Genomic DNA, 15,056 nt, shown 5'->3' with positions numbered 1-15,056 from the left:
GGTTAATGGAAAATAAGGTTTCTAAAAAAAAAAAAAAATCCTCTTAGGAGGGCATAACTTTCATCTCTGCTACCAGCCATTAGTCCCTGAAGCAGAGTGATGTAGGGTAAAGTTGAAGTGGAGTCAGAGATATGTTTAATTCCCAGATTTGACAAGATTAGTATCAACCTTGGTTTGAAATCCTATGGAAAGAATTTTCAGGGACTCCAGGATCTCTTCCTGAATTATTACCAATACTTTTTTTTCATATGTTTACTTTGAACTTAAAAATAATCATTATATTAATTAAGATCTCCTTGGCTGCAACAAACAGAGAATTGACTTACAGTTTTATATTATTTCCTGAGGCAGCCATAACAAATTATCACAAACTGGACGGCTTAAAACAACAGAAACTAATTTTCTCACAGTTCTGGAGGTCAAAAGCCCAAAATCAATGTGTCAGCAGAGTCATTCTCCCTCCAGAGGCTCTAGAAGAGAACCCTTTACCTCTTCCAGCTTCTTTCTGGTGGCTCCAGGCGTTCCTTGGATTGTCACTGAATAATTCCAATCTCTGCCTCTGTGTTCACATTGCCTTCTCCAGCACTTCCATTTTCTCCTCTTCTCTGTGCATCTCTCCTCTGTGTGTCTTTTATGAGGACACTCGTCACTGGATTAAGGGCTCACTCAGATAATCCAAGATGATCTTAGCTCAAGACACTTAATTTAATTATGTCATTAAATAAGGTCATATTCATAGGTTCTGGGGGTTAGGACATAGACATCTTTTTCGGGCCACCATTCAATCATTCAGTGGCCTAAACAATGGAACCATTTTAATTATCTTACATAAAAGGAAGTTTGATGTGATAGGCAATTTAGGATTGGTATGGCTCAGTTATCTCATCAAAGACTCAGACTCTGTCTTTCCCCATCCACAGTTCTCAGCATTTTATTTTTTGTCCTCAATCCTGCTGCCTTAAGATTACAGGACAGTTGCCCCAACTCCAGGCTTCACATCCCTCACAGAACTGTAAACATAGCAGGAAGGGAGAAGAGAAAGTAACAAGACCTCTCCCTGAAGCCTCCGTAGTTTCCCTCTATGCCCTATCATAGTCAACCGAAATGTATTATTGGCAAAGTGGGATAGGGATGCCATGACTGCCTTGGATCTATCAAGATACATGCCCTGGGGTACACTGCCACACTGAAACTTGAGTTTTGATAATAAAAAAAGGGAAGATGGGAATGCAAGCTGGTGCAGCCACTCTGGAAAACAGTATGGAGGTTCCTCAAAAAACTAAAAATAGAACTACCCTACGCCCCCGCAATTGCACTACTAGGCATTTATCCAAGGGATACAGGTCTGCTGTTTCAAAGGGACACATACACCCCAATGTTTATAGCAGCACTATCAACAATAGCCAAAGTATGGAAAGAGCCCAAATGCCCATTGATGGATGAATAGATAAAGAAGATGTGGTATGTGTATATATATATATATACACACACACACATACATATACACACACAATGGAGCATTACTTGGCAATCAAAAAGAATGAAATCTTGCCATTTGCAACTATGTGGATGGAACTGGAGGGTATTATGCTAAGTGAAATTAGTCAGAGAAAGACAAAAATCATATGACTTCACTCATATGAGGACTTTAAGAGACAAAACAGATGAACATATGAGAAGGGAAACAAAAATAATAGAAAGACAGGGAGTGGGACAAAACATAAGAGACTCATAAATATGGAGAACAAAAAGAGGGTTACTGGAGGGGGTGTGGGAGGGGCGATGGGCTAAATGGGTAAGGGACACTAAGGAATCCACTCCTGAAATCATTGTTGCACTATATGCTAACTAATTTGGATATAAATTATAAAAAAAAAAGAAAAGAAAAAAAGGGGGGTGAAGGTGGCTATTATGTAAGCAACTAACAATATTTGCTACAATTTCTAAATGTAGCTCCTGAAGATTATTAATTAAAAAACCCACCAGTCCTTTTATCTACCAATTTACATAAATTCCTTCAACCAATGTTTATAACACCTACTATATGTTGGGTACTGTGATAGAAGCAGGACTCTCAAGATCATCAAGATATGGTCCCTGTCCTCAAGAAGCTCTTGGTTGAATTGAATAAGAGATAAAAACACCAATAATTTGAGGACAGTGAGACAAATGCTATATTAGAGATATATGCCTGGTGCATTGGGGGAACAGAATAGATTGCAGCATCCTGAAAGGCAACCCTTGAGTTTTTGAGAAGCAACAGAGGAAAAGATGGGGGTATATGATGGTCTTCTAGAGAGAAAAGAGCATGTAGAAAGACAAAGATGATTGGAGAACACTGCTATACCTTTGTGGAACTACAAATTTTTTAACATGGCTAATGTGGAGAACTATATAGGTAGCAGGAAGGCAGGTCAAGCTAGTAGGATGGGTGGGAGCTAGATGGTGAAGGGCTATAAATAGTGAAATAAGAAAATGACACTTGATCCCAAAATCTATGGGGAGTTATTGAAAGATTTCAAGCAAAGGAACAATAAAATTAGACTGTTTTAGAAGGATTACTCTGAGAGTAGTTGGATGTATTTGCCTTCATTACTGGATAGATGGTGGTGCCATTCCTAAAAAGGGCAAGTACAAGCGTAGGGAAGAAGATACCAAGTTCAGGTGTGTATTTTGAAGTTTGAAATACCTGGCCCAAATAGATCCTTCTCTCTTTCTCTCTCTCTCTCGCTCTTTTTCTTGCCTTCTAATTTACATGCAATCTATCATGCCTTGTGAACCTATTAGCCTCTATTTTTGGTTTCATTTCCATTATTTTAAGAAAAATACCCTTGGATTAGAAAGGAATACATCAAAATGTTCCCAGTGGCCATCTTTGTGGTGGGATTATATGACTTTAAAGAAAATACTTTTCAGTATTTCCCAAAGTGAGCATTTTACATGCATCTCAAGACTCAATACCCTCAATTCTAACTGCCTGAGATGGTGTCATTTCAGAGCCAGTATTTTTTCCCCTAAACATGGCATCTTCTTGAGTAATTTTAAGTAAATGCCAAGTTTTTTTACTCGTCAATTAAATTTAAAAATTTTACCATTTAATTGTTTTTGGTTATACTTTAAATTTCTTATCAACACACTTACCACAATCTTGCAATCATTTGCTTATCAGTCTTTGAATACCTCTGTGGAAAAAGTCTGGTCTTGTTCATCTTAGTAGACCCAAGACCTAAATATCCAGCAGAAATATATTTACTAAACACTTACTGAATTGGAATGTGTAATATGGATCTTCGTATTCCTAGTGCCAAGCTCAGTGCCAATGCCCAATAAACATTAGTGGAGCTATATTTCAACTTTTGGCCAGTACTCTACCAAAGTCCTACATAATCACTGGGTGGCAAAAATAAATTTTCATTTTCTCAGACAGTATCTCTTTGTCACATTATGTGTGTGTATGTACCAAAACATTTTATGCATACATATTTATTTATACACATACATGATTTTTTCTCTAATAGGTTTAAAGATCCTACTACCACTGTGCCTGTGAAAGACTGCTAAGTCAGAAAGCTTTTCTAATTTATTAATGAGAAAACCAAGGCTGAAAGTTACCGAAGATTATGAGTACTGCAATTCTAGACATTGGTTCAAAAAACCCTCTTATTTATTTTATCAAATGTTTAAAAGTATGAGACTAAAACTCTTCTATTCTAAAACTCCATCTGGGTAGAACTATCACGAGTGCTATGATCACTATATTCCTTTTGTAAGCCAAGTTTCTAGTGCCATGTTCTAGATATTGTGATGTGTTCAGCATCATCCCCACAATTTTATTGTATTGCAGGGGCTGGGAAACCTAGGAATTTCCTTGGCCTCCCTAGCCAGCAGGAATCCTGTTCAGGATTCAGTCAACAGTGGGCATGTGCAAGAGACTGGAAAGCTAAAGGAAGGAAGAAAGAAACACTCTTCTAGCTCAGGCAGTGGTGGCACCAACTGAGCTGCACCCTCTTGTCATACAGTCAGTTCCTGGGACACCTGGGTAGCAGCTAAACATGGGCGTCTGGTAGTTTGCATCAACAGCATGGGGCAGGGAGCACAACTCCCTTAAGTCATGGGCAGTAATGGGGTCTTGCAGGAGTTGAATTCTGCAAACAACTATAGGCTCCAGGGGAAGCCTCATGACTGGGTAACTTGACCTCCGTTAGCGCCTCCAGCCTTTCCAACAATTTTGTTACCTAATTTCCTGTGTTAAAACCCTCCTCACTTAAAATACCTTAAATAGCTTCCATTTTCTGATTATGTAGCATAACATTTTATCTGATGTTCCCGGAACCAGAGAATGTGCTATGCTGGGAAAATTATTTTTCTAGATAAGTTTAAAACTTTCAGGACTAGGGGCACCTGGGTGGCTCAGTTGGTTAAGCTTCTGACTTTGGCTCAGGTCATGATCTCAAGGTCCACAAGTTCGAGCCTTGCATCAGGCTCTGTGCTGGCAGAACTGACAGGACTAAAATATCAATTGTCCTGAAAATTTTTATTAAGTGACTCATACATGATCCTTTCTTCCTAAACAGAATATTGAAAAGGCAATTTTTCTTCCTTTCCATTATTATCACCATTGGATATTCACCGAGTATCTCCCCACATTGAAGCTCCAAGAACAGGATGGTGGAGAACACCAGACTAAATTAGTACTGACCACAAGCAGATACTTAGAAGTTCAATTGCAAAAACCTTTACTACGACAGTTACTAGAGAAACGGATGATGATGATGATATGATTACTGTCCCCTAGATACTCTCACAGAAAAATATGCAAGCAAACAAATCATAATAAGGAACGATAGATACAAAAACAGAAATATGTACCACAGGCACAGATTATATGAAGGAAATAAAGGGTTATTGACTGTACTTGAGGGTATCAGGGAAGGCTCTAGATGTAGGATGAAATGTAAGCTGGATTTTTCAGTTTGAATATTTGACAGGAAACGATAAAAAAGCATTTCGGAGCAAAGAACAAGCATGTGCAAAGACAAGTGTGACAGCTAGTCTCTAAAGACAGCTCCCACTCCCAACATTTCATCCTCCTTCTGGATGCTTCTACATCCTCCTCCTGTATTCTCCCCCACTATCCGAAAGTAGAGCATGAAAACTTTTGAACTGAAATGGCATGAGGCAAAGAAGCAATTACTACTCATTTGTATGAAAAAATTTTTGAGCATTCCCAGACTCAAAAAATAACCTCCCTTAGGCTTTTCTGACACATTAGGACACATCTTGCTAACAGATACACAAAATAAATGAGGATAAAGCAAAGATGCCCACAGACTCAGTTCAAAGCTATGGTGTTTATGCTGAGAGGCTGAGTGTAGTTCCCTGGGAAGGAGTTAGCGATTCTACTCTGCCGCTAGGCGTGCGTGCTGCCTCTATAAGGTTCTCTCTGCCAAACAAACACTGAATGCTATTTTCCCTTTCCACCTTTGTTCGTAAAAGCAAAACTCCTCTTCAAATTTCTTTTGGTAAGCGAAAACAGGTACTAATGCAGGTCTTTCGTAAAAGTGAGTGGTGTAACTGGAACTTTTGAAAAGCGAGAGATACCTGTATCCTCTCCCTGAAATAGCTCTGACCAATAGAATGTGGTGGCAGTAATGTTCTGGGACTTCTGAGCCCAAGGCTTAAGAGGACCTGCAGTTTCTGCTTCCTTCCCTTGGGAACACTCTGGAGACACTCCTTCTTAGAAACCCACCATACTCTAAGAAGTTCAAGCCGCATGGAGAATCAAGGCATTGCAACTGACCATTCCAGCTGAGATCCCACCCGATGGTACCAACCACCAGCCAGGTGAGTGCGTTACCTTGGACATTTCATTCCAGTTGTGCCCTCCGATGACTGCGGCCTCAGACAACAGTATGTGAAGCAACCACTCAGCTAAGCCCAGCAAATTCACAGAACTGTGAGAAATAATGATTGTTGTTTTCAGCTGCTGAGTTTTAAGTGACTTCCTATGCGGTAATGAGGCTCCTGCACGAGTCAGTCGGCAGATGAGTGGAGGCTCCGAGAGAGTTCTCCTAGTTCCTCATTCCTGGGCAATATCGTCTGCCTTTCCTTTTGGTTCTTCCAGTTCTTCCTATAATTGTATTATCTAATTCCCTGTATTAAATCACTCTTTGCTTGAAATCCCTTGATTGCCTTCTGTTTTTCTGGTTAATTTTGTAGTATAACATTTTGTTACCCTATACTCCTAGGACCAGAGAATGTGCTATGCCTGGAGTGGGTGTTGGCAGGGAAGGTTTTCTGATAATTTCAACCTTTTAGGTACTGAAATACCATATTCCTGAAAGGTTTTCTCTCAGGAGAAAAAGTCCTCTCTTTTTAAACATGGCACATGAAATGTAATAATTTCTTTCTTTTCCATGACCATCATCATCAGATATTTATTGAATGCCTGTATATTGTATGATAGCTCCAGAAGCAAATGGTATAGAGCATCAGGTGAAGTGAGGGCTGGCCACAGCAGATATTTACAAGTTCAACTAAAAAACTTTACTATATCAGTTGCCAGGGATGTTGAAATAATGATGATATGGTCCCTGTTCTCTGCCAGGTCTCACTGTAATGCAAATAATTTGTAAACAAACAAATTATAGTATGGTATTATGGATTTGAAAATAGAAATATGTATCACAGGCATAGATAGCCAGACAAAGAGTAACTATGCACTGAGGAATTAGGGAGAACTTTACACTGGAGCTAAAATTTAAGCTGTGTCTTGCTGTATGGTTAGAAACTTGCCAGGTGAAGCAAAGAAAAGGTCAATCCAGGGTGGGGAAGAAGCACATGCAAAGGTAATAAAGTGTACAAGAGATGGCATTATACTGCCCATGTTTCAGTGCAATTGAGAAAATGTAGAAAAAGTTGAATCACATTATGAAAGATACTTTATGTAATGCTTAGAGGAGTTTGGACTTAACACTATCATCACGGAGCAGAGGAGTCTCATAGTCATATTTGTGTTTTAGAGACACAACATTGTTAGCAATGTGAAGGAGGGATCATAACAAGGAGGGACTGGCAGCCAAGGCCAGTTAGGAGGCTACAGCAAGATTCAGGTGGGAACAATAGGCTGTGAAGTGAGGCTTACAGTTGGCCAGCCTCCAAAACAGCATGACTAGAATACTGTAAAATAATTCCAACATTAAAGGTGGAGGCAGCACTCTCCCCAAGCCTTGTCTTCATATATTAATAGCTGTTGATTTATCTGTACCATTAAAAAACACATCCTTAACTTCAAAATTCTAAATAATGGTCCACAATTACTAGATTTTATTTCCTATTTGCATAATAGTAAGCTTGTTATTGGGATATAAACAAATACGGGCCTTGTAATTAAATTCTTAAATTTGGCCTTGGTTGGGAGCTTACTCCGAAGAATTCCAAAATTCTGCAACATTTGGATAAGATGAAATTCTAGAAAACTGATTCCAGGTTATATTTTCCTATAGTCTTGGAAGTATTTTGATCAGAAGAAAAGTCTTATATAAAACCAACACAATAAACCAACTTTCTGAAATAGTTTAACAATATTTCATATTCTGCATAACACTGAATCATTTAGACAATAGTGGGCAGAAAGAGGAAGCCCAAAACCAGACATTACCTCTGCTTCCTTAGAGTGAGCTCTGTAATTATCTTGCAATAGCACGCAATTTTGCTATCCTCGGGAAGGCTTATAATTTTTTTAATGACTTCAAATAAAGATATAAAGATTCATCCCAGTATTCCCAGAGTACTTTTGGAGAGAAAGCAGAATGATCTAGTGGAAGAAACATAGTCCTTAGAACTACTTAGATTCTTTTTTTAAAATCTTCTGAAATGTTTGTTTTGGGGGGGGGGTGGCAGGAGAGAGAGAGACAGTGCATGAGCAGGGGAGGGACAGAGAAAGAGAAGGAGGCACAGAATCCAAAGCAGGCTCCAGGCTCTGAGCTGTCAGCACAGAGTCAGACATGGGGCTTGAACCCACGAGCCATGAGATCATGATCTGAGCAGAAGTCAGAGGCATAACGGACTGAGCCACCGAGGCTCCCTGGGGTTCAAATCCTGATGCCTCCACTTGCTAGATATTATCATATTACCTAATTTTTTTTTTACATGTTTATTTATTTTGAGAGACAGACCACAGGTGAGGGAGGGGCAGAGAGAAAGGGAGACACAGAATCTGAAGCAGGCTCCAGGCTCTGAGCTATCAGCGCAGAACCCAAAGCAGGTCTCGAACTCACAAGCTGTGAGATCATGACCCAAGCCAAAGTCAGACACTTAACTGACTGAGCCACCCATATCTATTACTTTTAATGCTACACCTGTGTTACCAGCCTGCCACCCTTGACTCTCAATACCTACACCTCACAGAAGTGATGAGAAAATGGAATAACTCACGTAAGATCTAGTACAAGTGTCCCCTTCAGTCATGTAATATTTATCATATATTATAAATTGTTGTTGTATATGCATTTATACTATACTTCTTCCCTTGTTTCAATTCTCAATATATAGTTCTGTACACTCAAAAAAAAAAATGCTTCTTAGGGAACAGATGTTTGTACACCTATGTCCCTAGCAGCATTATTCACAATAGCCAAAAGGTAGAAGCTACCCATTCATCAGTCAACGAGTAAACAAAATGTGATGTATACATACAATGGAATATTATCCAGCTGTAAAAAGGAATGAAGTTCTGATACATATTATAACATGGATGAACCTTCCAAGCTAAGTGAAGTAAGTCAGATACAAAAGGGCAAATACTTTATGATTCCACTTCTGTGAAGTACCTAGAATTGTTGAATTCAGAAATAGAAAGCAGAACTGTGGTTACCTGTGGCTACAGGGAGAGAAGAATGGGAAATTACTATTTAATGGATACAGTATTTCAGTGTGGGATAATGAAAATGTTCTGGAGATAGTGGTGATGGTTGCACAACAATATCAATGTACTTAATGTCACTGAACCGAATACTTAAAAATGGTAAATTTTATATTTATATTTAACTACAATATAAGCAATTTAAAAATATACTTGTTAAAAGATATACCTAGTAATGAGATAGTATACCTGATCTATCTTAAACTGGGTGTGGCTATGATCTCTGGGTGAAGAGCTGGACTAGAGTTCTAGGGGGAAGGTATCAGCAGATGTGAGGTCAAGAGCCACCTTTAAGATTTTACTTTCTGCACAGAGGGAAGTGCAAGTGCACAAGTGGGGGAGGGGCAGAGAGCGAGGGAGTGAGAACCCCAAGCAGGCTGGGTGCCTGGGATCAAATCAAGAGAAGGACGCTTAACTCACTAAGCCACCCGGGTGCCCGCCTCAAAATATATTTTAATCCTGGGCCTATAATCTCCAAATTACCTTGTTTCTGTTTGTCTTTTTCAACTTAGACCACATGTTGCTTCCAAACAGAGGTTCAATTTCAGTCTTTCCCTGGTACCCTATTTTAAAAATAAAAACTTAGATCTCTAAGGCAGTGGTTTTCAACAGAGGGTGATTTTGTACCCCTCCCAGGACATCTGGCAATGTCTGGAGGCATTTTTGGGTTGTCACACTGTGTGTGGGGGGTGTGCTACTGGCACCCAGTACATCTAAGCCAGGGATGCTGCTAAACTCCCCACAATGCACAGGATAGATAGCCTCTCACAACAAAGAATTAACTGACCCAAAATGTCAGTAACATTGAGACTGAGAATCCTAAATTCTGACAAATAAGGAATTCTAAGGTGCTACTTATTTGATTGGTTTCTGGTAGAGATTGATTGTAAGTTAAAAGTTACCTCTTTTGCTTCCCTACTTTTCTCTTTTCACTTACATCTTTTATAGGAAAAAGCAAATCTAAGTATATATGTTAAAAGTAAGTTTTATTTTGAGGAAACAGGAGAAGGATTAGTGATGATGCTTTAACTACAAGGTGGATAGGTGAAAAGGAGGTTATTTATGTACCCATTCTCTTCACCCTGGCCAATCCTACCCATGATATTCTATGCTGTGGGGCAAGGTAAAAAATAGAGGGGTTTGGGCACACCTGGATGGCTCAGTCAGTTGAGTGTCAAACTTTTTTTTTTTCTTAACATTTATTTATTTTTGAGAGAGAGAGAGCGCAAGTGGGGATGGGACAGAGAGAGGGAAATGCAAAATCTGAATCAGGCTCCAGGCTTTGAGCTGTCAGGACAGAGCCAACGTGGGGTTCGAACCCACGGACTGTGAGATCATGACCTGAGCCGAATTGACACTTAACCAACTGAGCCACCCAGGTGCCCCAAGTTTCCAACTCCTGATTTCGGCTCAGGTCATGGTCCCATCCCAGGGTCATGGGATCCACACTCAACGTGGAACCTGCTTAAGATTCTTTCCCTCTCCCTCTCCCTCTCCCTCTCTCTCTCTCTGCCCCTCTCCTTAGCTCATGCACATGCACTCTCTCTCTCTCTCTCTAATAAAAATTTAAATTTTTTTTTTTTTTAAAAAGAGGGGGCCAAGCTATTAGGGACAGGGAAGAAGAAAACAAACAAAATCCAAGTGAAGCCAGTGGAAGGCAGTGCCTATGCTATTTGGATTGGAGAATTCTTCCTGGTGGCCATTTGGGTATGAGGAAATATTTGTATTTCCAAAAAAGGTTATTAACAAAAACATTTTAATTTAATTAAAAATGTAAGCTATATGTTTTCCATAATTAAGCATTCTATTTATAAATTTGACATACTATTTATGATTACATAAAACTTGCATGTTTTTCCTTTGGAGCAGTTCTCTGAGTGCATAATTCCACTGTGTCTACAACGACAAATACTTTTGCTTTTTATTTTCCTCTTGCGTGATATTAAATAACAAGTATAACTCATTTGGTATAATTTAGGTATTTTGAGAAATTCATTAACACTGTCAGGCCTCTAGACCTTTAGAGTAATTCATTATAATGGTACATATTAGAATAGTGCCCTCTTATAAGCACTTTGGAAAACTGACAATACATACTAAAACCAGTATGTGCATACCCCATGACCGAGTTACTCCACTCCCAGGTATACATTCAACAGAAGTGAGACATGTATAAGAATGTCTTCCATGGCATTATTCATAGTAGCCAAGAACTAGAAATTCCTCAAATACCCATCAATGGTAGAATGGATAAATTTTGGATATGATAAAAATGGTTAAATTAATAAAATACTATTCAGTAATGAGAATGAATGACTACAAATACATATGCTATGAATAAATCTCATTCTAGTAGGTTGAATAATGGCCTCCAAAAATATCCAGGATCTAATCCCTGGAACCTGTGAATGTTATCTTATATGGCAAAAGAGACTTTGATTCAAATAAGGATCTTGAAATGAGATTTTCCTGGATTATCCAGGTAGACCCTAAATGTAGAGGCAGAGGAAGATTTGACTATAGAAGAAAAGATGATGTGATGATGAAAGCAGAGGCTTTAAATACCAAGTAAGGGGCCACAAAGCACACAGGCAGCCACTGGAAGCTGAAAAAAGGCAAGGAAACAGATGCTCCACTCACAACCTTCAGATTTAGGAACCAATCCTGCTAATAGCTTCACTTTGGCCTATTAAACATAGTTGCAGGGGGGTACCTGGGTGGCTCAGTTAAGGTTAACATTTGACTCTTGATTTTGGCTCAGGTCACGATCATTCACTTGTGAGACACACTCCGCACTGGGCATGAAGCCTGATTAAGATTCTCTCACTCCCTCTCCCGCCATCCCTTTACCACTTGCGCTCTCAAAAACAAACAAAAAACCAAAAACAAGTTTTGGACTTCTGATACCAGGACTGTTAAGAGAATAAATTTGTGTTGTTTTAAATCACTAATTTTGGGATAATTTGTTACAGTGGCAAAGGAAAAACAGTATATTCACAAATATGATGATGATCAAATAAGAGTATACTGGGGTGCTGAGTGATGCGGCAGTGGGTTAGCAGGCAGGCTGGGCTGCAGTCCGTGTTGCTGGGGGCCACTCCGGGGACCGGGAGTGTGAGGCAGAGGGCAATGGAGCCGGGTCTGTGCCTGTGCACCTACCATGGACTTCCTGGCCCATGGCTCAGACTCCCAAGTATGATGGTGAGGGACTTGGAATGCTGCAGTGGCCCTCTCCCAGCCCCTGGCCACCTTAATTCCTGAGGAGGTTGGAGAGCAGCGAGGTTCATCGCAGCCCCTGAGTGAATTGGGCTGGATCTCTGCTTGAACCCAGACCTAGTGGCGTAGTCCTGGGTGGGGAGGGGCAGCAGGAGGGATGTTTGGAATCTGATATTCCAGCAGAACCCCAGGTGTTAAAATGACCCTACAACAGCTGATTTTGGCTTTTGCAGTTGCAAACCAAATTACTGCTTGTTTCTTCACTGGAACACTTGAGCCATGTTCATGAATCCACTTCGTTCAAGACAGGTGTTTAAATTGCTTTGTCAGACCTTTATCAAAATGGCACTGCTGTCTTCTTTCACTTGTAGTGATGAGTTTAGCTCACCAAGACTACATCACAACAGAGTGACTGCTTTTTTTTTTTTTTTTGTAAGATTTTAAGTAATCTCTACACCCAACATGGGGCTTGAACTCACAGCCCCAAGATCAAGAGTCATGTGCTTTACCTACTGAGGCAGCCAGGCACCCATAGCTATTGCTCATTTAATGAGGTCAGCTGAAGAAAGAATTCCTCAGGATCCCTGTGAGGATATTTCTGATATCCAGATCAGATCAAGAGAAGTAGCTTGGAAGAACAAACCTCACATTACTTAAATGACTTAGAACAGTTTGCCCCCTTAGGAAAAGGTGGATATGGAAGAGTATACAAGTTCAGGAATAAATCAGATGGTCAGAATTTTGCAATCAAAATATGCTGAATAAGGGTGCAACTAAACAGATTACATAAAGGTACTATGGGAAGTGAAGGTGTTGTAGGCCATCATACTGCTTGGATAGTAGATGCTCATGTGGCCCAAATGCAAGATAGAATCTCTATTCAGTTGCCATCTCTGGAAGTGATCTCTAACCAGGAGGACAACAGAGATCAACATGATGTCAAAAATGATTAAAGTAATAGCATATCCAGGGGCCCCTCGGTGGCTCAGTCGGTTAGGTGTCCATCTGCAGCTCATGTCATAATCTCGCTGTCCGTGAGTTTGAGCCCCACGCTGGTCTCTGCGTGGACAGCTCCAAGCTTGGAGCCTGCCTCGGATTCTGTATCTCCGTCTCTCTCTGCCCCTCTCCCACTCACACTCTGTCTCTTTCTGTCTCAAAAATAAATAAACATTAAAAAAAAAAATCATCCATTATCCTTGCCAAATTCACCCCAGAAAAAGAAAACTCCTTAGGAGAAGCTGGCACTGAAAATCAGACTAATAGACTGATGAACTATATCACCAATTTAGTCACAAAAGATGCCGTTGAATTGGAATCATTCTATTCGAAGAGCTGACTTGTCTTCCAGATTGTTGAACATCAGCTGCCACTTATGTATGATTACAACTTAGAAGAGAATTTCACATCCATCAAGGAATCTTCTGAAGAAAACTTAAAACTTGATGGGGCAGGTATCACCTGATGCAGTGTCACCTGATGTTGCACATTCAGATCCACCTGTGTGAGCTCTCTTTGTAGGACTGGATAACTGAGTGAAACAGGCAGGGCCAGAATACATGGGCGAATGTACACACATGCTTATGTTAAGGTCAGTGTTGCAATAAAAATCTTTTCAAGAATTGGTGGAAAGTGTATTTTACATTCATAACATAACAGACACCTGAAGTCCAGAAATATTTTTCTTCATGGCCCTGATCAGCAAGTAAAAATAGAAGACTCTGGTCTGGCCTATACAGACATCATTCAGAACATGGACTGGATCAGGGCACCTAGGTGGCTCAGTCAGTTGGATATCTGACTTCCACTCAGGTCATGATCTCACGGTTTGTGGGTTCGAGCCCCAGGTCGGGCTCTGTGCTGACAGCTAAGAGCCTGTAGCCTGCTTCGGATTCTGTGTCTCCCTCTCTCTCTGTCCCTCCCCTGCTCTCGTGCACTCTCTCAAAAATAAAATACACATTAAAAAATTAAAAAACAAACAAAAAACCATGGACTGGATCAAGAGAAATAGCAACAGAATACCAACATATACTTCCAGGGTGGGTACTTGTCTGTATGTACACTTAACCTGAAGAGTTGGAAGGATTTGAGCGTGACACCAAATTAGATATGTATAGCTTGGGTGTGATCCTACTAGAACTCTCAGCCGTTTGGAACATAAATAGAACAAGTACAAGTTTTAATAGGTTTAAGAAGTGGTCAGTTACTTGAGTCCCTCAGTAAAAGGTATCCCACAAAGCCAAGTGGATCTAGCACTTAATCAGAAAGAATGCATCTCAGAGACCATCTGCTCTGTTCAGCTGCTATAAAGCGAAATTTTCCAAACTGTTGGAAATGTTAATCTCACCCTACAGATGAAGATACTAGAACAAGAAAAATTGAAGAACTAAAGAGGCAGCTAAGCTTCCTTTCTCAGGACAAAGGGGTTAAAGGTGACATCGAAGATGAGGGTGTGCCTGTCTACTAGCCTTAATTAGGCTCTATAAATGTGAAAGTGGTCTTAAACTCTTTAGGCTAGTCAACTGGAATGTAAATTTTCAATCTTCATTAGTGTGCAATACTTTTATTTAGTAAGCCTGTATAAGACATTAAAATTTAATTTAAAAAAGATTGTATTTACATAAAATAAAAGGCAAAACTAATCAAAAGTTTTAGAAAACAGAATAGTAGTTACTTCCAGGGAAGATGACAATGTTAAAATAGGGGCAAAAGGGGCTTCTGGGGTGTTCACACTGCTGTGTCCTGACCTGAAGGCCAGTGATATGAGTATGTTTAATTTGTGAAAACATATGCATGGTATATGCAGTTTTAAAAACTGGTACCTTTTCGGGGCACCTGGGTGGCTCAGTTGGTTAAGCATCCAACTGTCGATTTTGGCTCAGGTCATGATCTCAGGGTTATGAGATGGAGCCCTGTGGTA

At 40.0% G+C, this 15,056-nt stretch overlaps 2 pseudogenes; both read left to right on the top strand.

The window, feature by feature from the left end:
* The first annotated feature begins 13,328 nt into the window (after positions 1 to 13,328).
* LOC115519754 lies at positions 13,329 to 13,901 on the top strand (annotated as a pseudogene).
* A 162-nt stretch (positions 13,902 to 14,063) lies between these two features.
* LOC115519753 lies at positions 14,064 to 14,654 on the top strand (annotated as a pseudogene).
* The last annotated feature ends 402 nt before the right edge of the window (positions 14,655 to 15,056 follow it).

Source organism: Lynx canadensis, chromosome C1 (assembly GCF_007474595.2).
Source record: "Lynx canadensis isolate LIC74 chromosome C1, mLynCan4.pri.v2, whole genome shotgun sequence".
In the NCBI taxonomy this organism is placed as follows: domain Eukaryota; kingdom Metazoa; phylum Chordata; class Mammalia; order Carnivora; family Felidae; genus Lynx; species Lynx canadensis.
Note: the sequence above shows the minus strand (reverse complement) of the source record. Positions and strands in the feature narration are given on the sequence as shown.